The sequence below is a fragment of the Setaria italica genome, chromosome IX, assembly GCF_000263155.2.
Source record: "Setaria italica strain Yugu1 chromosome IX, Setaria_italica_v2.0, whole genome shotgun sequence".
In the NCBI taxonomy this organism is placed as follows: Eukaryota; Viridiplantae; Streptophyta; class Magnoliopsida; order Poales; family Poaceae; genus Setaria; species Setaria italica.
In genome coordinates this window covers 33,533,407-33,558,764 of record NC_028458.1, presented here as the reverse complement: position 1 = coordinate 33,558,764, position 25,358 = coordinate 33,533,407, and the positions used below count along the sequence as shown (strand labels likewise).

Below are 25,358 nucleotides of genomic sequence, written 5' to 3'. Positions count from 1 at the left end.
GAGGTCATGGAGTTTCTTCTCTTCGCCGGCTATAGCTTTGGTCACCTGCTCCATTTCCTTGGCGAGCTCTGCCCTTCGCCATTTGAGGTGGTCTATGGCGCCAACGATGTCCAGGCGAGGGTTTTCGAGAACGCTGATTCGCTGATGTACTTCTTGAGCTCGGTGTTTGTAGGAATCCTCCTCTTCACGTGCTTTTGCTAGTTTAGCACGATCGGCCATGTGTCGTAAAGCTCTAAACACTGGGATTCGCATTGACTCGATATATGCTGCGGGTGCTAGGGCTTCTTCTGCTTCTTCTGGAACTCGGCCTCGGATTTCACTAAAGAGCTGCCGAATCGGCGAGGCATCTTCCACCAGTCGGCCGATATCATCCTGGAGAAGGATCCATATACTCTGGAGCTTGGTGCGAACTTCATCAGGAATTGAACTCAAAGCAACTTGGCGTGAGGCGACCTCCTCATCATCAGAGAGTGCGACCGCAAAAGAAAAGAGGCTGTTGTTGGGAGTATCCTACTCCTAATAAGATAAAGAGACGGATTAGCCGACGGCAGCAGAAAATCGGCCGATTTGGACATCAAGTTTCTTACCTCTTTGAAACGGATTTCTTCTGTTTGTGTTGGTGGGAGTGCTACCCTTGTTTCGGGAATCGGTGCAGTTGGCTCATCAGAAGAAGAGGATTTGACAACTATCGGCACCGTACTCGGACCAACCTTCTGGAAGAATACAAGAGATAGATCTCTGTAAGTATGAAACAATGGTTAAATCCGATGATAAATAAATAGCTGCTCTACCTCTACGGGTCGTTCGATCGGTGATCGTTGGAAGGGTACGATTGATGAACTCAAAGTGGCCTACATCAGAAATCGGTTAAGTTTCGATTAAGGATTAAAAGATTTGAGTAAAATAAAATACACTCTACCTCGGTGGAAGGGACTGTTGGTGTTTCGGTCTCTAATCGGAGTGTGGCCGATTGTTGCGGAGGTTGCTCTGGGATGGTTTGCACGGCCTAACAGAAAGAAGAAATTAATACTGACAGTATACTTGGAAAAATACGAAGTGTATAAAGTTACCTGAACGGCCTCGAACAACAATGACGCAGCTGCTGCTCCAGCTTCTGTAGCAACCTGGGGGTCGACTTCTTCGGCAATCGGCGGAGTCGGTGTGACTAAAGACCCTGCTGGTACCACCGCCGATTGGTCGGCCGGTTCTATACGGGCGCGCACCCGACGGCTTGTCTTCTTTGAAGAAGATATCTTCAGCTTCTGCTTCAATCGGCTGGTGGTGATGTCTTTGATGGACGGGGCTTGAAAGCCGATGAGTGGAAATGATGTATACGGATGGCGATTTTCTATCAGCTTGCCGCTTTGGCTACGCGTTGGAGGGAGTTGGCTTCCAGACTGCAAGAGGAAAAATAAAAGTCAGTGGTAATCTTGCATTACAAAAGGAACGATATTAAAATCGGTTGAAAAGGGGGGAAGTACCACTGCATTTGGATCGATGTTGGCGGGATCCAGGTCATTGCAGTATGTTGGGGGGGATACACAGAAGAGATGCTGCTTCCATTCTCCCCACCATAATTTGAATTGCTGAACAGCAAAAGGAGCCACCACTTAGTTGGTTAAGTCAATGGTACTGGAATCTAGTGCCAGACTGCATAGCCGATTATAATCAAGTCCTTTGGTAAGCTCATCCCGAAACTTTGCGCGGCCGGCAAAGTAAATCTAAATCAGCAACTGTCCGAGGCCAAACTGTCGTGCTGCCACTGATGGGTTATAAAACTCATAGGTTGGAGAGTCCTTCCCGGAAAAGAAGTTCACTGGTAAGATCCCTGGTTTGATCAAGACATATGTGAGCTCATTCTCAAAAGAGTTGGTCGTCGAGTTGAAGTAGAAGGGATGCTCAAAAAGTGGTTCAACTCTTTGGTATGGATACCAACTTGTGGTTTCTTCACTGAAGCCGTTATAGAAGCGTCTGAAATACTCGGCTGTTTTGGTAGGAGTAAATTGGCTGCCAGGAAAAGCTGATGGCACCTCACCAAAAGAAGTGCACCGTCATCGTACTGTTGGGTTTTCCTCTGACTCAATATTGGGAAATGTTTTGGTCTCTACTTGCTGCCGAAAAACCTTACTCATGTATAAATTGAGCCAGAGACTAATGAACCACTAGGGACTACCAGGATTACCAATTGGCTCTCCGGTTGACAGCTTGACAGTGATCTGATGCATCATATGGTAAGCCGATCCTAGCAAGTGTTTTCCTAGAGGGACAGTGGATCCTCTTGCCAGGGCTTCGGCCAAAGCTTGTGTATTCGAAGAAGGGCTGACTGCTTTGCAGCAAAAGAAGTGCTTCTCTAACCACAATGTTAGGAAGGCCGTATATTCTCTGTCGCCAATCGGCCCAGTCTTCATGTTTTTATTGATATATCCTTTCCACCCACTGATTCCTTTTGTCTCCAGCCGATGGGTTGGTTTGATCAGAAAATCAAAAGGTGAATCGGGGGAAGAGATGTCGAGGCCGGTCAACATCAGGACGTCTGCCAAAGTTGGGGTCATGGGTCCATGTCCAATAAGAAACACATTAAGTGCTTCGGACCAGAAGTAAGAAGCCGCCATCACCAGGGGTTCGTTCTTCTCCATTTGGGACAAAGACAGATTTATACATTGGCCGATTTTCAGTTCATCCCAAAGAACTCTTTTGGAGTTGGACATTCTTTGGAACCATTCTTTCCAGCCAACAGTCTCATTTGACCAAGATCTAAATGCGCCCGTCCACTGATCCAGATTCATGGGTGATTGCTTGAAAGGAATTCTGTGGGTTTCCAAATTGATAAAATCGGTTGGATCTGGGTTTCCCATAGGGCCAAGGCCGATGAGACCAAGTGTGTCTGAGAAAGGGATAGTAATTCGCTGCCTAATCACCTAAGAAAGATGAAAAAAAGGGAAAACTAAGAATAGATCTAAAAGATGCATGAGCAGTAAAAAAGTAAAAGGTAAAGCTTTAGATGTTTACCTCTGGGATGAAGCTCATGGTCGTTGATGGAGCCGCCATTGGAGAAAATGAAGCGGGGTGAAGATGAGAGAAAGATCGCCGGAAGGATGCGACCGGGAGGCGAAAGGGCGCTGGAATGTGATGGAAGATGATTCGCTGGGGAAAGGGAAATTTCTGAGCTCGTGGAGAAGAAGCGGCGGAGAATGCTTGTATTTAAGGACAGTTCGAGAGAAAGGGTAAAGGCGGGATTTTTACCACGCCATCTACATGAATTTTGGAGGAGCGGTTGTTTCAGGCGCCCAGTTCGAAAAGATTGCAATCATCAAGTAAAAGACTGCAAAATAGAAGGGAGTCTTTGCCGCACTTGTCTCGGAGAGAAAGTTAATATTAAAAAGAATTTCGAAGCCAAAGTTATGTTTCACTCTGAAACTGGGGGCATGTGTTAACGCTGGATTTTTGACACATATTTTGAATCGACATCAAGGAAGGAAAAGATTGGCCGACGCGGCAAGCTAAAAGCTATAGTTGGGAATCGGCCGATTGAAGCTACAGTGTTTCGGCCGATTAGTAAAAGAAGTCAGCAAGGATTGGCCGATTGGGAGCTGGAGTGGCTTGGCCAGTATGGGCCTAAAGTGAGCCGGAGAAAAGATTAGCTAAAGAAGAAGGTTGGCCCGTGGGATATGATAACCAACTCCGATACGAGTTGTGTTTGTAAATATTTATTGTTATTTAAAATTAAAGATAGATCCTAGTCGGTTAGGAAATCAGTTGTAACATGCTATAAATAGTCACCTCTAGAGGTTTGTAAAGGACATCAATCAATACAACAAATCTACTTACTCCTCGCACTTTACTTTCAAGTCGGCGACTTCGCCAAGAACCTTTTCTTTTCACGAGTTCGTACGGATTGGCAGGGCCGCATCGACATGATCTCCGGCCGATTTGTAAGTTCCGCTTATCGAGTAATATCTAAGCTTTAACTTCGGGCGCATCGCTGTTATTTCATTTAGATTTATTCACCAGTTATCGGTATTAATTAGAATTATAGGTTTTATCTATTGCTCTAGTTTTTATCACCAGTTATCCAGCTTAAGATTCGAACTGTCGGCTTCATTACTGTTATTCTTATTTATTATCATATAGCTGATTAGATCTGTTTCAAGTGTTGCATTTGTAGCATTGTTTAAATTGCTCTAAGTAGTTTCTTTACAATCGCTACGTGATCATCGGCTGCTCTATAGCCGGTCATTTCTACAGTAAATCGGCCTATTCGCTGATACGCTTTTCAAGACAGATCGGAACTTTAGCCGATCGAAATCCCTAGAATTTAGTACTTTTCTTTCCTTATCAATCAACAGGTGAGATTGACTGGCATGCTGCGCGAACCGCACTAGGGCAATAATCCGAATAGGAGTTAAGCAGATTCTCCCGAGTTGTGTGTCCGACGTTGAGGGTCATCGGCTAATTTTCAGTGCCAACAGAGGCTAAAATGGACTTTTTTCAAAAAACAACATTAGCACTCACAAAAAGTAAAGGCCAAACAGGGCCCGCAAAGCTCCACCTAGCGAGGGGGAAATCAGCCCACGATGTGCTGCCAAACGAAGAATTGCAAAAACAATCCGTGTTAGATAAGAGAAGTTTTTATTCCAGCCTCCGCATAAGTTATGTACTCAACCATGTATTATTATAATTCAAAGCCTCTAGCTGTCAATAAAGATGCTAATAAATAGGAAATAATTCTTTAAACATAGAACACCATAGATGGCATTAAGCATATAGCCTATTAGTAGACATCCACCAATGGCTGGTGAAGATTTGCATGATTGTTTTTTCCTAAGTACGGCACACCCACTTCATCTTTACCCGATCGTCCTCCTTCTGTAGCATCGACAGAAGCATATCCAATTTGTTGCCCTGAAGATTACTTGTAAAATCGAAGCATATCCAATTATCCAATTTGTTGCCCTAAAGATTACTTGTAAAATCAAGAGACCATCCTCTGCTTACATGTGGTATAATTCGTTAGATTTGTCCATCATCTTTAGCTGTAGCGATAAATATAGCTAACATATATCCATTACTTAGATCAAAAGAATTGGTGAAAGAGGATCACCTTGTCTTAGGCCTTTTCTTTGTTTGGAAAAAAAGATCAACATCATTATTGGCCTTTACTCCCACACTTCTCTGGTCACAAAATGGTTGATCCACTAACACCACAAATGTGAGAAACCTTTCGTCCTACGCATCTGTTGTAGAAACGGCCATTTAACATTATCGTAGGATTTCTCAATGACCACCTTTAAAATAGGGAGTGTCTACTGCTAACCCGGGTATTTCTGAGTCCATAATCACCCAGGTGATTTGAACGTGAAAACACCCTGTTATGAAGAGAAAAAAAATCCAGGTGCTACAAAATACATCTGTCACCTGAAAATTATGACCCTAGGATACTGATCAGACAATGCAGAAAGAAAACAACTATGCTGAGCACATATTAACCAATTTGATGCAAAAATACATCTGAAAATGTTGAGAAAAACTAACAACTGAAACAAATTTTTCTATAGTCAGCTAGATAACAAATTATTTCTAACTCTGAGAAACCCCTCAAATGCAAAACTACAAATCAGATTTACATGACAAGATTAAATAAATTACAGGAACTAAAACATTGCAAATTAATGAAATTCAAACTGTAATAGTTAGAATTCTGGCAGATTTCAAACTGTAATGAAATGCTAAAACACATTACATTTTGGCAGATTTCTTCATACATATTTTTTCCAACTGGAGACTTAAAATATTTAGCCATACTTAAAGATGTTCATAAACCATCATTCCAATACTCAAGACATATGGATATAGCATCTTCCAATTTGCATATTACACACATCAAAAGAAAGCTTGATGCTACATCTAGTTAACTACAGATATATATTGTCCAAAGCAAAAGACAGCAAAATGCAATATCCAGATTCAGAGACATATCTCGTTGCTGCATGTCCTTAATCACATATTTCTGGAACACTTCTTCATATCCACCTCAAAACCTTGAGATGCTGATTGCAATCTTCATAGAATGGTATTTTCTTCACACTCCTCACCAGGTCAAAGAAGATCTTCTCTTGCCCAACATCAACATAGTGACCACGAATGCCTTGTGCAATCTGACTATCTGGGCAAAGAATAAAACCAAACCTGCGACCTGAACACTAGAAAATTGCTAAAAACTCAGGACAAATAAATTTATTTTACCAAACAAAACTCTAAAAATTGGTAAATAATAGAAGATTACCTGGATCAACTGCAACCTTGAACCTTAGAAGATTGTTATGACCAACCAGACTGTCCAAAGCACGGACTGTTATCATCCACTTGTTCCTGTTCGCATCAGTTTGTGACCAAGCTAACACCAGACAGTCCTGAGGACTATCAGTGATACCAAAGTAGCACAAATTGTCGCGAGTCACACGAACTTCTTCCCTTGCAAAACCGTGAAAAGAAAGATAACGATTCTGCAACAAATGTAAAGTGTGAAAATTCTGGAAGAACATGTGCAAGAGCTCAGATAACAAATTCAACAGGAGGAAAAACCTAAAATCGTACTAGAGCATGACCAATGGAAGAGTCTAGCAAAATCAAAATTCAATGTATTTACAAAAACTTAAAATTTTACATTATACGAATTGAAATTATAGTAACACTGACACTGTAAGTTACTTACTAATATGGTGTAAATAATTAAGAATCCTAATGTATATGGAATTATGAATGTATATGGCATGCTAATGTCAGTGTATAAATAAAATTTTACCTATAGACACTTATAGAACAAATTTACACTTTTTGATAAAGCAAAACCCTCATATTAAAACAAAACCACTGCATCACTGAATTTAGAATAAGTGCATGACAAAATGGAAGATAACAAATTGAACAATAGCATAAAGCATTATAACAGCTAAGATAATAGTAGCATAAACTTCCTATCCTTTATAATTGTGGAAAGTTGAAACAGATTAACAAGAACTCTGCAAATGTGCACTAGCTACAAACATTTGAAATTGCAAAAAGCCTCATATAATCAGCTAAGATAAGAAACTCAACAGTAGCATAAAAAATATTAACAATGAAAAGCAAAATAAACAGGTAAACATATTTTCTCTATAGTTAGCCAAACAACAAATAATTTTTGGTTACTTGAAACCCTAAAGATGCAAACACAGCATGCAAATTTACACAGATTAAAAACTACAAAATATACAAATTGAAATTACAGTGACAATGTCAGTGTAAATCATTAAGAAACCTAATGTATATGGAATTACAGTCACACTATGTATAATTAGTCAGATAACAAATTTAATTTTTCTGTGAGAAACCCCTCAAATGCAAAAATAACATTCAAATTTAAAAATTAAAAATTTTAACTCATTTACATGATATTTTTATACAATTAACAGGCAATAAAGTGTTGTAAATTAATGAAGTTTGAACTATAAATGGTATAGATGACTAAACTAAAATAATCTAAGTATATGTCGAATGATATCTAACTGATGGCATATAAACTTATGAATAGATTGGATGACAGATATATTGATGCAGATATATGGATGCAGATATATCTATGAACAATGCATACAAATATAAAATTAATGATGACTAAAATATATTACTAAAATCAGACTTACTAGAACATATCAAGTTAGGGTTTACTGGAACATATCAAGTTACTGGAATATATCAAGTTAGTGGAATCAGACTTACTGGAACGATGCATAAAATACATCACTAGAATCAGACTTAATATTACTTCAAGTTAGGTTTTTAACACTGTAACTCATACATGTAGCACTAAACTATGATGAAATCAAAAGAACTAAAAATATTAAACAAGATATTAGCAAAGAATGTACCGGTGGGATCATATTGGAAAACTTGAGAACCTAACAATTGAAAAAGAATGCAGATTAGATATCTGAGAAAGTCAAGTACACAATCTTTAACCAAACAAACCCACAAAAAACCCTAACTTGAACCTGGATTAGATAAACAGAAACCTAAGATTAACCTGTCTATGCCTTCAGCAACTACAACAAAAAAAACCCAACTCAGCAAATGGAGATAGAACAAGGAGAGGAAAAGAAGAGTTTTAGTTGGAATCAAAGATTTTGAAGCAAGGAAAAGAAACGGAAGAGAAGAGAAGGGAAAAGTTACCTTGTGTTCTACGGCTTCTCCAAAGAACAGCTAAGACGACAGAATGGTAGCGTCAGAGGAGAAGGGATGAAATGCGCAGGCAGGGAAGTGGTAGATATGCAGCTGCGGGAGTTAATTCGGCGCGTCTTTTGAGAAGTTGGAACAAAAAAAGAGACAAGCAGAAGTTGGAACAACAACCGGGAGGCCATGGGTCACCATGGGAGGTCATGGATCGACTTTTCAGCTAGGAAGGCCATGGGCCAAAAAAACTGACAGACTCATGGGCCAAAAAAACAACTAATTCAATGAAATGAGAAGGAAGCCCAAAGAAAGAACAAATAGGATATGGCCCAGAGAACACCTTACACGGACACAATCACAAATTCAACGGTGGAAAACAAGGGTAAAAGAGGAAAGATAAAATAGGAACCAAACTTGATAGCCAAGCAGCATCTTCTCGTGTAGACGTGCTCCTTCAGAGCTTGTAGCAGATCGAGAGATTTGAAACAAGAAGCAAAAACAAGATAATGGCGACCCAAAAGGAGGGAGATAGCAATAGGAAAAGACTCAACATATCAGGAATTGCACAGGTAAGCAGATGAATTACTTGATCTCATTTGCCTTTCGAAATCCTTGGATAAGTTTCTGGATCTGAATCTTTTGAGCAATTATTTGACAACTGAAAAATAAATAGAGTATTTGACAACTGAAAAATAAATATAGATTAGATGTACACAAAGTTGTACACAGAGTAGATGAATCTTTTGAGCAAGTTGTACATGTGAAATTATTTACTAACAAAGTGCACTGTAACATTTGATGAAACATGAAGAAGAAAGGCAGAGTAGATGCAAATTTCAATCAAACTCAATGAAAAATTATGGCTCCAAGAATACAACAAATTTAGGGGTGTATTATACAGAACAGGTACATCAATATGACTAGATTCTATACACTATTGTTAACACATAATTACAAATGAAAGATAAATAAAAGATGAAAGATCATAGTTGAATGTATATCTGAATAGGACAGCAAAGAAAAAAGATGTTAAATTGCTTCTATGGATAACATTGATATCATAACTTTTACAAATGCCTTGAACAACTAACCTTTGTGCTTTAACTTTAGGAAGAACAAGGGCAAGATAAAGGCAAACATGGTACCCTACATGTATCAGAAGAAAATCACCAACTACAAATACATGATGGAGTCGGAGATACATAGGTAAAGCAAATATAATTTACTAAAATCTAGATATAAAGAATAATGAATTACATTAATACACAGTGAATGAATTGTCAGGTTGACAGAGTTGATGAAAGAGAAAATTATCATTACTATCTAAACACAATGCTTAGCATTGAATAGGTATTCTTTTCTTATAAACAAGTACATTTAAGGTAATTTATACAAGAACAAAATATGTTGAAAAGAAAATTCTAACAACTGAATGATTTGCATTGATCGAAATAGGGAACATACACTGGATTATTGATGGAACAAATTAGGAACTCACAGGAGATGAAAGCATATGATGATTCTCAACAGCAATATTCAGAAATGGTTATCTTAACAAAATTAATTACAAATGTATGGAAATATATTTTTACAACTTCTATTAACTAAAAGTATGATGCTATGATAGGAAGAAAGTACATCATTCATGGATTTGTTGACTGGAAACTATCGATTCGAGGTACAAATATATCAACTTATATTCAGATTAGGACTTAAGACATGAAAAATGAGTTTCATACTCAATATATTTTTCTTCTTGCATAAACAGGAAATACGACTGCGAGATGAACTTTTACGAAATCCAATGGATGATGACAATGAACAAGTTGAGGTAAATCAGAATTGAGACATTGAAGAAACATATTCTTAGCATCAAAGTATAGGAGGACTTACTGAAATTTAATTTTGGAATGTAGATTACCATGATTAGCTTGCCCAGTGATGATGATTTGACAAATATAAAAGCAGCCAAGGAAACAAGTTTAGAAGTAAAAATGTGAATTTATTTATTTTTATGTCTACTTATAGCAGAATTATGAAAAGAAAAGTACTTACCAATACAAGGAAATGAAGGAAGAAACCAAGCAATTGAAGAATTCACTGCACAACCCTGCAATGAAACATCGGATTGCATGATAAAAAATAATGATGTAAGAAATGATGTATGGAAGGTTGAAGAGTGTGTGTGTGTGTGTGTGTGTGTATGTCTGTGTGTCTATGTGTGTAAACATGCATATAATAAAACAAAATTATGAACAATTACAATATTTACCTTCTCTGTTGCAATTTGCAGAATTCAGTGCTGAGCAATCTGAATGAAGGTTCATCTAATAGTGAGGATACCAACTGGAGGGAGGAATTGTTCCTAAACATGGATGTTGAACAGGTAAGAATTAAATTCAAAATTAATATTTCTAGACTGCAGAAAAAGGGTTCAGTAAGAAAAACTAAAAAATAAGAAAATTTACAGGTACAACAATTAGAAAATGGAGAAGAACATATAAATGCACAAAGAGAAGGTGCAAAGAACAAGGAAATTATTGAGGAAGAAGCTAATGAAAGCCAAGAACTTACTGAAGAACAGGTTGATGAATTTTTACACAATGAGCAGCTAGCAGCATCAGAAGGAAATAATGCAGATATAGATAGCAAATACACGTCGCAAATAGGTATGCAGTTCAAAGATAGGGAAGATGCTCACCGCTTCTTCTGCTTTTATGGGTTCCTAGCTGGCTTTGAAGTAGTGACAACACATATATATAGAACGTCTAGCAGAAAAAGAAATAATGAAGTTTACAAGGTGGAAATGAAATGTCACCGCTATGGAAAAGAGTCAGATCAGAAGCAGAATGAAGAAGAAGCAGAACAAGAACCAATGCTAGTTGAAGATGAACCCAATGAAGCAAATGCAAAAGAAGTTGAGAAAAGGAACACAAATGTGCAGATCAGAACTAATTGTCCAGTTGTTGTGGTGGTGAAAGAGCAGAATGGGATTTGAAGAGTGATAAGGCTTCACCTTGATCACAACCATAAGTTGAGTCTAGGAAATAGAAATCAACTATTCAGTGGCAGGAAATACATGACAGATATGGAAAAAGCCATGATCGGAACATTGAATAACAAAAATATCCAACCAGGAAGATGATTGCGATACTATCATATCTCAGAGGAGGTATCCTAGCTCTACCATACAAAAACAAGGATGTAGCAAACTACAGGACCAAAATCAACAAGGAAGTGAAAGGCAATGACATGACAAAAGCTTTGGAATATTTCAGACAGAGAAAATATGAAAATCCAACATTCTTCTACGAGTTCAGTTTTGATGAAGAAAAGAAAGTGAAAAATATATTCTGGAGGGAAGGATGTTCATTGAAGTACTATGCAGAATATGGAGACTGCGTGAGCTTTGATGCTACTTACATGACAAAAAGATGTAATCTACCATTTGCACCATTTGTTGGGGTCACAGGGCATGGTCGTACCTACATGTTTGGTTGTGCATTCATTTCAGATGAATCAACTCCTTCCTTTGCTTGGATATTTGAAACATTACTAAAATCAATGGGAGGCAAACAACCAAAAACAATAATTACATATCAAGATAAAGCTATGAAGGCTGCCATAAAGATGGTGTTTCCAAACACAGTTCATAGAAATTGCTTCTTCCACATCAAGTACAAGTGCTACAACAAAAATGGGGTACAATTTGCAAAGAAGAAAGGGCTTGTATAGGAGTTTGAGGATATTGTGAACAACTCATTGACAAAACAAGAATTTGAGTTTCTATGGCAGAAGATGATTAAAGATTATGGTTTGCAAGACAACAAATACTTCAACAAGATGTGGGAAGATAGAGCGAATTTCATACCTGTGTGGTTCAAGGATAACTTCTATCCATTCCTACAAAGCACAGGAAGAAGTGAGGGAAGTAATGCAAGGTTGAAAGAAAATGTAGGACCGACTTACAGCATAATCAGTTTCTTAAAGGAGTTCCAAAGAATGGTAGATGCAACAAACATTAGGGAAGATGTGGAAGACAAGCATAGCAAGGAGAAAAGACCTAAACAACTAATGTATGGCTACAATGTAGAAAAACAAGCTAGTGAGCTATATAACAGAAACATTTTCAAGAAGTTTCAGTACTAGCTTCAAAAAAGAGAGAGGCTGAAATATAAGGAGATAGAGAAGGGCAAGTGCTTTGAAGTTTGGCCAAAAACTAACCAGGTATACAAACCACACAGAATTAGAAAATATATTGTGTTGACTGACCTGACAGAAGGAAGACAAGAATTTAGCTGCATTTGTGGGAAGTTCAACAAAGACGGGATATTATGTGCACACATCCTTAAAGTTATTCTGGAGGAGGAAATAAATCAGTTATTAGAAAAATATATAATAGACAGATGGAGGAAGAAGGACAATAAAATGAATTTGCAACTACGAGAAGAGGTTCCTAAAACAAATGAGATGCTGAGGTTCAACATACAAATTAATTCAAAGGCATCAAATAATGAAGAGGTAATGCAGTACCTTTCTGAGGAATTGGACAGGATAAACTACAATCTTGATTTGATCCTATCAGGTTCAAAGACAGGAGCAGCTTCATGTGGGTCAGTACAGGGGTAGATAATGATGAGGGACAAAGCAACGCTGCAAACTTGGATGGAATTATAGAACTTAATAACCCCCAAGTTAAGCAAAAGGGAAGACCAGCTCTACCAAAAAGATTGAAACCACTAATTGAAGAAATCAAGCAAAAGATTATAAAGCAAGAAAATAAGAAAATTGCTAAAGCAAAAAGGAGGTAAGCATTATGAATGAACAAATAATTTTTGAAATAAAAAAATTAATATCAGCTATATATGAAAATAATTAACTATTTTTTTCTTAGGTCCGAAGTCAAATACTAAGAAGAAAATGAAGACAATGAAAGTGAAAGAAAGCAATGAGGAGGCTGTTTCTGCATGAGGAGGCAATGAAAGTGAAAGAAGGAATATTTTGATTAGAAAAAAAACTTGAAATTTTGTTTTGTATTAATTTTGACGCCACAATTACAACATATATCTAAACAAATCCATTACAACATGTGAACAAATCCAGAATTACTCTACTTTTTGAGAACAAGCAGACTATATAGCTACATATTGCATGTTGTTGGACAATGTGTTGAGTGTCTCCCCGCATGTGAAGAAAGGGAACTTTATAAACAAAAATGCTTCTATAATTTAATTAATGAAAAAACATGTCTCACAACTAAATAAATGATAAATATTGTAATTACCTTAAACATCATATTCAAGAACATGACTCTTCATTCCAGAATTACCAGGGAGGAAGATAAGATCATTTGCAATTTTGATTCTAATGCTTGGAATATCTGTAGAGTTAAAGACTTTGCACAGAACAGACCTAAGCGACTTCCAATGCTCCAGAAACATCATAGCATATATTCCAGAATCAACATTATATGAAAATAATCAATGATTGAAAATCTTGATGCAGATTAACAGATGTACAGAAAAAAGATGACAACATCAGGAAAAAAATTACAAAACATAATAATAATATTTACATTAACTCCAACACTCTAACTGAGTGAACTTAAAACTGTAAATGCTAAAGTAAACGAATTCCATTTTATGTGAAGTGAGAAGTACCAATAAAAAAAACCTAATAAAAATATATATGTGCAGTTAACAGGGTAAAGGATAGGAAGCTAAATTAGGACATATGAAAACATGAGTGAAGTAGTGTTACCTGTGTATATAAATAGCAAAACCAAGCACATCAGAATTGTATTCAAACTATTAGATTTGAACAAATTAATTTTTTATCTTTAAAATGATATACTTTAAAATTTTACAGAAACTGAAGCAAAGTAAATTAAAGGTATTGCTGGTCTAAAAATTAGTACATGAAATGAAATTTATTGTCAAAAAAAGAACCATACGTGTTGTCCAGTGGTTGCTGAGGAACAAGAGGGAACACAATATCATATTCATCAAAATTCATATTCACTTGAACATAGTGATCCCAGTAAAGCTGAAATATTGGAACCTAAATAATGGAAAGGAAATACATTTATTAGAAATTGTATTTAGAGTTTTTAATAGTAAGAAAAGAAAAAACCAACTGAATAGAGGTACAAACCATTCTATTAGAAACTATTTCAAGAAATTCGTGATCTTTATGGTGTAAGGAATCAAGAAAAATAAAATTATGATCTTTGATATTGACCATAAAGACAAACCAATGGTTGTTGTAGAGAGTTGGGAAAAAGAGCTGAAAAGACAAAATCAAAAAACAGTGAGCTTAAGAATTGTAAAATAATATTTATAGCAGAATATAATAAACATATATTTAAAAAATATACATTGTTTGAATGATGGAGTGGTTGATGGATTGATGATCCTTTGAAAGCTCGAGCCAAAATTTCCTCATTCACCTGTTCAGATTCTTTTAACAGAGTTTCCTATAATTGGGAAAAAAACTTATGTTAAAGAAGCATAAAGTTCTAAAGTAATATAACAAAGAGTAGAAAATTTAAATGAATACTCACACCAATGTTGGCAAAGAAGAAATGTGATTTTGAAGTATCAAAAGTACTGGTGGGCTTCAAATAGAGACTGTAGCAATATGTTGATATGACAAAAGGATTTACAAAACCTCCAGGCTTCAAGGACTCTCCAAGAGACCAGAAAGTACATCTAACTTTCCCAAGACAGACAACATCCTCACTAATGTTTAAAAGAAACATAGATTAATAAATAAATTACTGGATCATAGAAATAAATGAATTACTTAGTATGATACAGAAAAACTGATACAGGAAAAAACATACTTGCTGAACTTAGAAGAAGCTAATGAGCAAAGAGATTTATAATTCTTTAACTCTGAATTTGAAACATAAATCTTTTGCTTGGCAATTTGAAATTCACTATGAAATAAAGTAGACGACTTTACAACCCTTCTAGGACCATGCAAAGGTAATTTGCCACCAGTAGAGGAATCTCTTGAAAGATAAGGCTAACGAGCAGAAGGCCTGTCACTGCTTGATTCAGGTTCATGGAAATCAGAATCAACAACGCGAATTGGTGTCCTCAAAGATTCACCAGAAGCAGAAAAGTTCAAATTGTACATCTCATCTAATTTTCTTGTCATGTCACGAACATTTTGAGTTAATATTTTTTCACTAAGTACTTTGATTTTTGGAGATTACTAGAAGAGAATGGAACATCATAAAAAAATTAAATTTAAGAACTATTGAATGAACCAAGAAATTGAAATATTACTTGTGCTAGGAAAAAAATAATAAGAACAAAAAAAATACATGATACATATTAAAAAATTATAGGAGCAAAGTAATTGTAAATTTAGTACGCATCAATTGTAAACAACGATCAGTGACCATACATTTGAATTTTGGATCAAAGAAATAGAGTGAAAGCTCACATTACGTTTGTTGGACAACTGAGAACGCTTCTGAGATAATTTGGAGTAACTCTTAGCGGGGTACCCTAAAAAAATAAAATACTAGATGAGTTCATAAACATATGTAAATATGAGATGAAAAACCATCAGATGTAGATAGAAAACTTAGAATCTGGATAAGGAAAGGAGAGTTGTTAAAAAGACCTTTACTGCTATAGAAAAATTAAAGATTAACTTAGTATTAAAAAAATAGAATGGGAAATACAACTACTGATATGCATGAATAATCAAAAAAGTAAACAAAATAAGAGATGAGTATAATATCAGAAATAGCTTGAAAGCAAAAATGAAGAACATATACCTTATCAGATTTGGATCTTGAAAATGGAGAAAAGGAACTTAATAAATCATATTTTTCATCATCATCATGAGGTATAACTTCATTGACGAACAAATGATAGAATTTCTCAACAGAGGCTTGGATTTAGAATTGGTCAGGAGCAAATCAACATTAGAAATATCAGAAAGAGGTTCTCGTAAAGAAGCTATGTCTGTTTGAGTGACAAATTTTTCGGAATAATTCAACCTACATCTGGATTTCTTATAAATAGGATCTGACAAAAAAACATACCTATAATAAAAAAGTACATAAAAAGTTATGAAAATTAATAAAATGGAAAAATAATGAGGTAGATGCATATGATCTTTTGGATATCCACTTGCGGGCATAACAAATGATTTGTTTTTCTGTATTGCAGTAGGTGTAGTATACTTTTGCAACTTTTCCATAACTCTATCAACTTGTTCCTGATTAGGCTGAAGGCAAACAAAACAATGACTAAAACTAGTAGGGATTTAGTAAATAAAAAAATAAAAATAAGAAATAGAATATAAATTGAACCTTGTGGAAATTGAAATTTGATGAAGATGGTACAATATTTTCTTTGGTTGTAGCAATAGCTTCATTGGATGATTTCAAACAAGATTTTAGGACAATACGAGGAATCTGAAAAAATAGAAAAAAAGAGGATTTAGTAAAATGATATGTAATTACTATTTGTTGGAAACAATAACTTGTGAATAAGGAACCTGTTTAATGTCAGAATAAGGATTAAACTCCTTAGATTGAGTAAGAGGTTGATCATCTTCATAATCAAAATCATCAAGAGAGCCATGAGCTGTAATTGGAAATTAAGGTAGAAAACTGTATTAGCTTTGTATATAACTTAACAGCAATAAAGAGAATAGGCACCATATTAAAAAAAAAGGAGAAGAAGAGAACACCTGTAGTATTGTCAAAATTCATAGGATTTTTCTATGAGGAGCAGTTTGAGTTAGTTGGATCACTGTTTTTCGGAGAAGAAACTTGGGGAGAAGCAGAAGCAGATTCATGAGGAGATTCAGTAACAAGTTTCAGAACATCCAAAACTATATTTTTCATTCTAGATTCAACACTTGAAGCATGTTGCAGGAGCTTCGTGAAAGAATTAAATATATGCTTAGGAAGAGAAGAAATTGATGTGACATCCAAATTAACCTGCAATCCTAAACTGAAGGTATGCTTTTCAATGGCTTTGCAAATTGACGTCTTTAAATCAGTTGGAAGCTTACATCCAGAAACAAAATCAAATTTTTTCCAAAAATTCAGAATCATCGGATAGAGACGATTTAGAATTGAGAAGATGAATACTTTGCAGACCATAAGAAAATAGTCATAAATAGATAAAATTTTTTTGACTTCGTAGGAACAATCTAGAGATAGGAGGTTCCAAACCTTTGCATAACAGGTTTCAGAAAAGTCCAGAATCGGCCTAAAACCATAAACACCTGGAGATTTTATGTCAAAATTAGAATAAGTTTGTATCATATTGCCTTTCCAAACAGTGATCCTAGGTAAAGTATCATCAAACATGTTGGGAACCAAAATCAACATCATCAAGATATAATACATGGAATAACAAATAAAGAAAAATAGTATATAAATATTGATTCCTCTCACTAAATACTAATATAGAATAGGTAGTTGCAGAACAAAGAAAAACTTACAGGTAGGTAATAGAGACATCCACCAAGTGTTCCTGGTTGTTTACCAGCTTTAGTTTTGCTCTTGTTGAAAGTTTTAATGTGCTTAAGCAACCAACTTAAAACATATCCACACCAATCAAACTCTTTGCAGTTGCTAATATCATCAAAAATACCAAAAAATTTCTGACTTGGTATCAAAGAAGCATTGGAACATAGAAACGAATTCAAAGCAATCAGGATGAAACAAATAAATGTATCCTCATCAGACATAACTTCTTCTTTACTCTGAAGTTTGTTCGTATAAAATTCAACACTAGGGATAGATTCCTTGTTAAACTTCTTCAAAACAGCTGACTTGCCATTAGTTATATCAGTTGGAAAAGATCTCCCGTCGAGTGGTATTCCAAGAACATTATGCACAGACTCTTTAGTGAGAGAAATGATTTTACCATTGAGAACAATATCACCAGATTTATAATCAACAAGCCTTGCTACCCGCTTGACAAAGTTGTTAGGAACAAAGCACTTGTCGAATAGCAAAAGAGAGCCAAATCCATAATTTTCAATAACCTTCCTCTAATTAGAAGTCAAATTCTTAATGACCTTAGCAAAACCAGTTACTGAGAATCGAGTGAAAGTCTATTTTGGCTTCTTGACATACTTTTTCTTGATAAGCTACAATAGTGTATAATTAAATAAATTAGGAGCTGGAGGTGCAGAATAGTATAATGAACATGTAAGATAATAAATAAGGCAAATGATACATACCTGGTTAGTCAATTTATTTTTCATTTTGTTTTTCAACATCTTAAATTTCTTGTACTGAAGTTAAAAAAAAGTCATGATATAGAAAGTTAGATGAAAATTGAAGCTACAAACAAAAAGGTTCAAATGCGTACATCAACTATCACTTCTTGGTATAGATGGATGTTAAAGTCATTTTGATCATCACTTGAAACAATATCCTAAAAAAATTCATGTGTAAAATTAAGAAGCAAAATTAATATAATAAAAAGACTTAAATATATAAATCAGCTAACTAAATTGAACGCAGCAAAAATAGGAAACAATGTAATCCACAATGAAACAATGCACTAAGAGATTAAAAAAACTAACTAATGAAGTAAAAAAAAAGCTTACATCAGAATGATTAGATTCATCATAGTATCATCAGCACCGGAAACCTCATTATATTATGCTTCAGGTAAGTTCTCTTGAAAAATATTGGTATCATCATCTTCATCAGATTCACTAGAGATAAAATCATTTACACCTCTTACGGGCCATCTGCTTAACAAAGATAAGGACATATGTCATCAAATAAACATAAACATTAGCTAAAAAGTTTACAAGAAACAATGTTAACTAAGAAGTCAAAACTCAAGGGAAATAATAAATATCATGGCACTACAATTACTTATGATCGATGCTCGGAATAGACATTAACCAGGACAATGGATGAGATACAAAAATTCAACATCCATGTAACTAAATCATAAAAAAACATATTACTACAAACACAAACCCTAAAATAAATCAAACATTCAAACTTCACAGAAACAAAGGGAATAAAAAAATGGCAAGGAATTGAAATGCAAGCAACACTAAATGGAATAAATCAGGAGTTCATCCAAATTCACGCGACAAACAAGCAACACTGGAGAAAAAACATTGAAATGCGTAGATGAATCGAAGTGAAAGAGGACGAATCCACTTACATGGGGAACTCGCCTGAAGAGAGCAAAATAGAGAGGGCAAACGAAATCCAGTAAAAACAAAGGAGAAAAACAGTAGCTCATCCAAAAATCACAAAACACAAACGCATAGGAATTAATGAATCGAAGGGGAAAGGGACGAATCGACTCACATCGCGTCATTGCATATAGAACGGAAAACCATAGAGGAAAATTGAAATCCTACAAATCAGGAGCAAATCAGCAGCTCATACAAAAGATGACACAACAAATAAGTAGGGGAATTGATGAATCGAAGGGGGAAGAGCAGAATCGCCTCACCTCCAGCCCTCCAGGCGAGCGCACCAACAGAAAAAGTGAGAGGAAAAGCGGAAGAATGATTAAGACAAGCAGACAACAGGCAAATAAACAAAGCGCGCGGTTAAATTACTCTCCAAGACAGCCTGTCAAGTGGGACCATAATGTCAGCGAGATAAAAAAACAACACAGCAGAGAAGACCAGTCAACGGATTGGACGGAGCAAATCTAACAAAACAGCAGATCGGACGACGCCAAAATAGGGTGACAGGAGAGCCAGAAACACCCGGGTAATGTATAGCTTTTTCCTTAAATAACTTTATTTAATTTCTTTCCATGTAACTCATGAATGCCCCTCCATCAAGGATATATCGTCTGTCCTAGTAAGAAGGTTGTTTGTGAAGGCTTATGTATTTTCTAAGCAACTAACTTTATTCTATTTGTGGCTACTTTCGTAAAGATTTTAAAATTGACATTTAGGAAGCAAATTGATCTATATTGTTGAATTTGAGTAGTCTCTTAACTTTTAGGAAGCAAAGTGATACTTCCAAAATTCAGGCTAAATAAAAGAAAGTTCTCCTTTGCGGAAGTCATTAAACATTGCCATCAAATTAGCTTTTATGACCTCCACGATACTTGATAGGACTCAGGAAAACCATTCGGACCTTCCTTCCAAAAAGAAATAGAAATTTCTTGACATTTTTTTTTCTCATATTAGTGGAGATAGATGCACATGTCTGTGGACTTCAAAAAAAAAAAGTAGAAACCATTTATGTGATAGCGGCATCTGATTTGAAAAATATGAAATGAAATATGTTCTGACAAGCAACTCCTCTAATGGTAGATTTCGTTTCTCATGCGTTGTGTATATACAACTTATGCCATTTGGTTGATGAGAGAAGAGGTTGATAAAAAGGTTTTTATTTTGCTATGGACTTGGTGGGATGTCAAGAATAAATTAGTGAATGTGATGGAAAAAGATTAATAGCAAAATGAAGTGTATTTTGTAATTGATAGATATCTTGAGTTTAAATAAACAAAGTGTCGTAGGAACATATTATATGATTAAAGTCTTGGAAATTCCGTTTTTGTTCCTCCATTATGAAAGAGAGAGTGAGGGAGTACGTTGCAGCACAATGTTAATCTGTAGACGCGAGTGAGGATGCGAAAACCTTATCATGCGCGCGCGTCGCTGCAGTGTAGCAGCGAACGGATACGCGGCACCCGACGCCTGCATGCACGTGACCGTTGTCATGAGGAGCGGAGCTTGGGGAGACGAGAGTGGGGCTGCCGCGATGGGATGTGGGCGGAACAGATGGCGCCGAGTCGCCGCCGGCTGCAAGCGGCGGTGGAGGGCAGTGACGGCGGGGTGGGGGGATTAGGGTTAGGGATTTGGGTTTCTGGGTTTGAGGGATTTCCATGACCGGCGGGTTTAAAGGGATGGCCGCCGGTGGTGGTATGCTCGGCGGCGGTTACGGGTTGTGGGCGGCGAGGCTGGGCGGCGATGGCACCGCCGGCCGGGTGGTGGGGGACCCCAGTGGGGGCTACTGGCTGTGGGGGCGAGCGGTGCGGCGGTAGCCGCGGGTAGTGGTGGAGGCCAGCGGCGGCAGTGGTGGTGCGGCAGAAGAAGAACGAGGTGAGGAAGAAAAAAGAACAGAGGAGGAAGAAAGCAGAAGGAAGAACAAAGAGAGGAGGAAGAGATAAGATGAGCCCGACCCCACCGTTCGCTCGCGATGCGCGGTCGCTCAGTAAGAGCCCCGTTGAGGAGGTGAGGTTGCTTAGCTTCTTCTTAATCCAATTCCCCGTGTCCTCAGTTTTCATAGGTTATGTTTATGATTAATCAATAATTTTAACCAAATGATTGTTTGCTAAGTTTTTTAAGAATGCGTCATTGGTATTATTTTGCTATAAATATAAAATTATTATTTACTACATTCTATTGTGAATAGAAAATATTATTTATTAGATTTTTTGAAAACAACGTACCTGGGCGTCTCTACTACTATAACAAACACACGTGTATTATGCATAACACTTGCCCAGCCAGTGTCCTCGCGAAAAAAAAATATATACTTGCCCGATGTTTTGGACTCTTCCTAAGAAAGTTGTGTGGACTGGGCTCAATTCTTCGATCCAAGCACGAGCCCAGTTCGACAACCAGGCCGCGGGTCACTCGTTCTACACTACTACTATACCAGCCGCAGTCTTCTCTCGCTTCTGCTGCCTCCCCGGCCCGTCCCCACGAGCAGCGTCAGCCGGCAGGCGAGGCGACCCAAGAGCACCTCAAACTCTGACACCCTACCCCGGCCGCCGCCACCTCCATCGCCGCAGACGCCTCCGAGGTCAGTGAGTCAGTCATCTCTCTGATTCCCCAAACCCTTTTTGTGGATTCGTGAGCCCTGGATGGAATGGAACGATTGTAAGGGGTCCGCCGGTTCTTATTCCAGGCCGGTTCCGTATCTTTCCTTTCTCCTTGGACGGATTGGTCACAAAAGATTTCCTCTTTTTTGATGGTGATTAGGCCGTGCATTTTGGGATTTTGGGGTTTCGCACTGAGAACCTTGATTGTTGGTTTATGTGTGCGAGTGTTCCGGGGAAAATGTTTGCGGGCCGGAAGATGGTGAAATTGCGGTGTGCGGGAGGGAAATGGAGTAGCAGGACCAGAGGGATGGTTCTCTGTTTATGTCAGGAACTGTCGAGTAGAAGGGTAAAGAGTTAAATACACCCGCGGCACTTGACTTGTCCTAAGGTGTCACTTAGGTCCACAAACTCGCAAAATCCAAATCTAGCACTCTAAACTTATTAAATTGTATCACTTAGGTTCATACCCCTTCGAAATCTGATGTGGCATGCCACACGGACGAACATATGCAAAAAAATCCTCCTCTCTCGCCGGCAATAATGGCGGCGTCGGTGGCCGATGATGTTGCGGCCACAGGGGCGACGTGGCCACGCCTCCTCCACACCCACACCGCACCCTGGCCTCCAAAACTCCCGGCCACCTTCTCTTTTCCTCCTCCCTTTCTCCGTTCTCACCTCCACGAGCAGAGCCTAATATCCAGACCGATTCGCTGCCGGCACTCCACCACTCCTCGATTCCCGTTGCCCGAACCTCCTCCGCATCCTACTCGACCTCCCTGTTCCCTCCTCATCCATTGGAAGCCCCCTAAATCACCGGGGATTTTGAATCCCGTGGACGCCCGAGCTCACCGCCGCCATCTCTTGCCTCAACGACGACGACTCACCTCCGGTCTCCGGGAGGGTGTAGAAGCACAAAGCTTGCACGGAGGACGGGGATGGCGTCCAAGTGCTTCTTCCCTAGCGACACGGCCGCGGACGCATGGCACCAGTCCAAGGCCGCGGCGGAGGCACTCGAGCAGCTGCACCATGGCGGCCGCCTCCTATCCCGAGCCGCGTGGGGTGCGGGGCCCGCCTAGCTAGCGCGCCGCTCTCATCGCCTGGGGCCCGGCCAGCTGGCCGCAGTGCTCGCCGCTCGCCCGGCCGCACCGCGCTCGCCGCTCGCACGCGTGGCCCGCCTGACATCATCCAAAGAGAGAGGAGGAGGATGCGGATATAGAAGAAGATAAAACTCAAGGGTTTTGTTGCATATGTTCGTCCATGTGGTGCCACGTTGGCATGCCACATCAGATTTCGAAGGGGTATGGACCTAAGTGGCAACTTAACAAGTTCAGGGTGCCAGATTTTGATTTTGCGAGTTCGTGGACCTAAATGGCACCTCGGGACAAGTCTAAGGGCTGCTGGTGTATTTAACTCAAGGGGGAATCATTGTTTGCATAACCACAGTCTGTAATAGAGAGGGTAGAGGCACAACCAATTGGCAATTAATGGAAATTTTGGTCGAACTTGTTTTCTGAATCCTTCCTTGATGTTAATCAGTTATTAAATGTACTAAAGTTATCCTGCTTATCTAGCCTTTATTGAGATTAGTTTCCAAGTCAATTTGTTGTGTTTCATGCTTTGCTTACAACAATCACAGGCAACTGAAGCACAGATGCTGATAGCACGGCTTGGCATGCTTGTTTGGTTTTGTCCCCTGGTGGATGATTTATTTTAGTTTTAACCTGTGTGTTGCTTCATTCCAATTGTATACTCTACCGGTTGGAATATTTGAACTTTATTTGAGATCCTTATGACTGAACATATAGCACGAAAAAAAAAGTAAGCTTGTGCACAGCAAGGTTAAGGAACTGAGAATGTATGATAAAATGAAGTAGCACCTACAGATGAAGTGTACTGTTAATCTGTTGTAGGCTGTGTTATTTTGTATTAAGTTGATTAGTGAATTACTATACAGCTATGTAGCACGGACACGGCAGCAAACTGGCATGTCGGTGTCCGACACCGACACGCCGTTGACACGCCACCGATACGTATCGGTAGCGTATCGGCGGATTAAATTGTAAAAATAAATATCTTTAATCACCGATACTCCGTGCACACGGCGTCGATGCATCTCCAAGCGGCTGAGAGAAGGGGGAGGCGTAGCAGCCTGAGTTGTATACTTGTGTAGCAGGCGGCAGCGGCAAGCCGGCAACTCGACCTGGAGAGCCGCAGCAGCGGGGCCTGATCCGGCGTGGCCGGTGGCAGCAGGAGGTGCGCTGTCCTACACGGCGGACAGGTGGATGGCGGCAGGAGGTGGCCGTCTCGCGGCAGAGGCGGAGGGAGATGGCGGAGCTGAGCGCCGTTGGTGAGGCGGCGACCATGGACAGTTGAGAAATCGACCACCGTGGGAACAGATGAGCAGTTTGTGTGGGGAGTAAAATGAAGCTCTGGTGGGCTAGTGGGCTGCGCGGAGAGGGATTGAGCAGGCCTAAGTTCAGTTGGGCCAATCCATTTTCTTTTCTGTTTGCTGTATGTATGTTTGCTAATGATAGTTTTTGAGGTGATTATATATATACTTTGCCGTGTCGCACCCGTATCGGATACTTATCGTGTCTGACACACTGTAGGAATCGGTGTAACGTTGGTGTTACACCTGTACGGTTCTTCAGAGACGATGTTATTTAAATGTGCTGTCAGCTATCACTTGTATTGTCGATAGTTCTTGGTAGGAGTGTTTCTTAATGAGATGACTTTGAATAAATGAAAGAAAGTTTGCCGCTTGCACTTCCATGGTCCGTAAGGATTGTTTACAATTTTCCGTGTAATTATACAAACAGAACAAAATGGTGCTGAATTATCATTCAACATGCTGTATGACCTGTCATAATACATTTGTTCATGCTAGTACCTTCTGTTTATATAGCTTTTTCTAGTTTCCGTTTATCGAAGGACCAATTTCGTACTTTCTCTGTCAACTACAGAGCAAGCAATGAAGGAATGGGAAAATGCACAAACTACCTATGGTGCAAAACGGATGGAAAAGAAGAGGAAAAAGGTTATGAAATGTATAGCTGCATGGTTCAATGAAGCTGGGATTCCTTCTAACACTGTTCGTCTGGAGAGTTTGAACTTGGTGTTAGAAGCGATTGGGCAATTTGGCCCTGGTTTACGGGCTCCGTCTCCGGTTGAGATTGATGGGCCATTATTGCAGAAACAAGTTTTGGCTATCAATGATTCAATTGAGGTACTGAAGAAATCTTGGGCGTTGGAAGGATGCTCTGTTCTTGTTAAAGGAGGGGTGATAATCAATCTTTCGTGTTGAACATGGCAGTCCATTGCTCTCAGGGAGTGTCTTTC

General features: G+C 38.4%; 1 long non-coding RNA gene across 1 annotated transcript; it reads left to right on the top strand.

Moving 5' to 3' along the window:
- Positions 1–21,892: 21,892 nt before the first annotated feature.
- LOC111255758 lies at positions 21,893–24,572 on the top strand. Its single transcript, XR_002675682.1, has 2 exons — positions 21,893–22,000; positions 23,656–24,572. It is a non-coding gene; the product is annotated as an uncharacterized LOC111255758 (long non-coding RNA).
- The last annotated feature ends 786 nt before the right edge of the window (positions 24,573–25,358 follow it).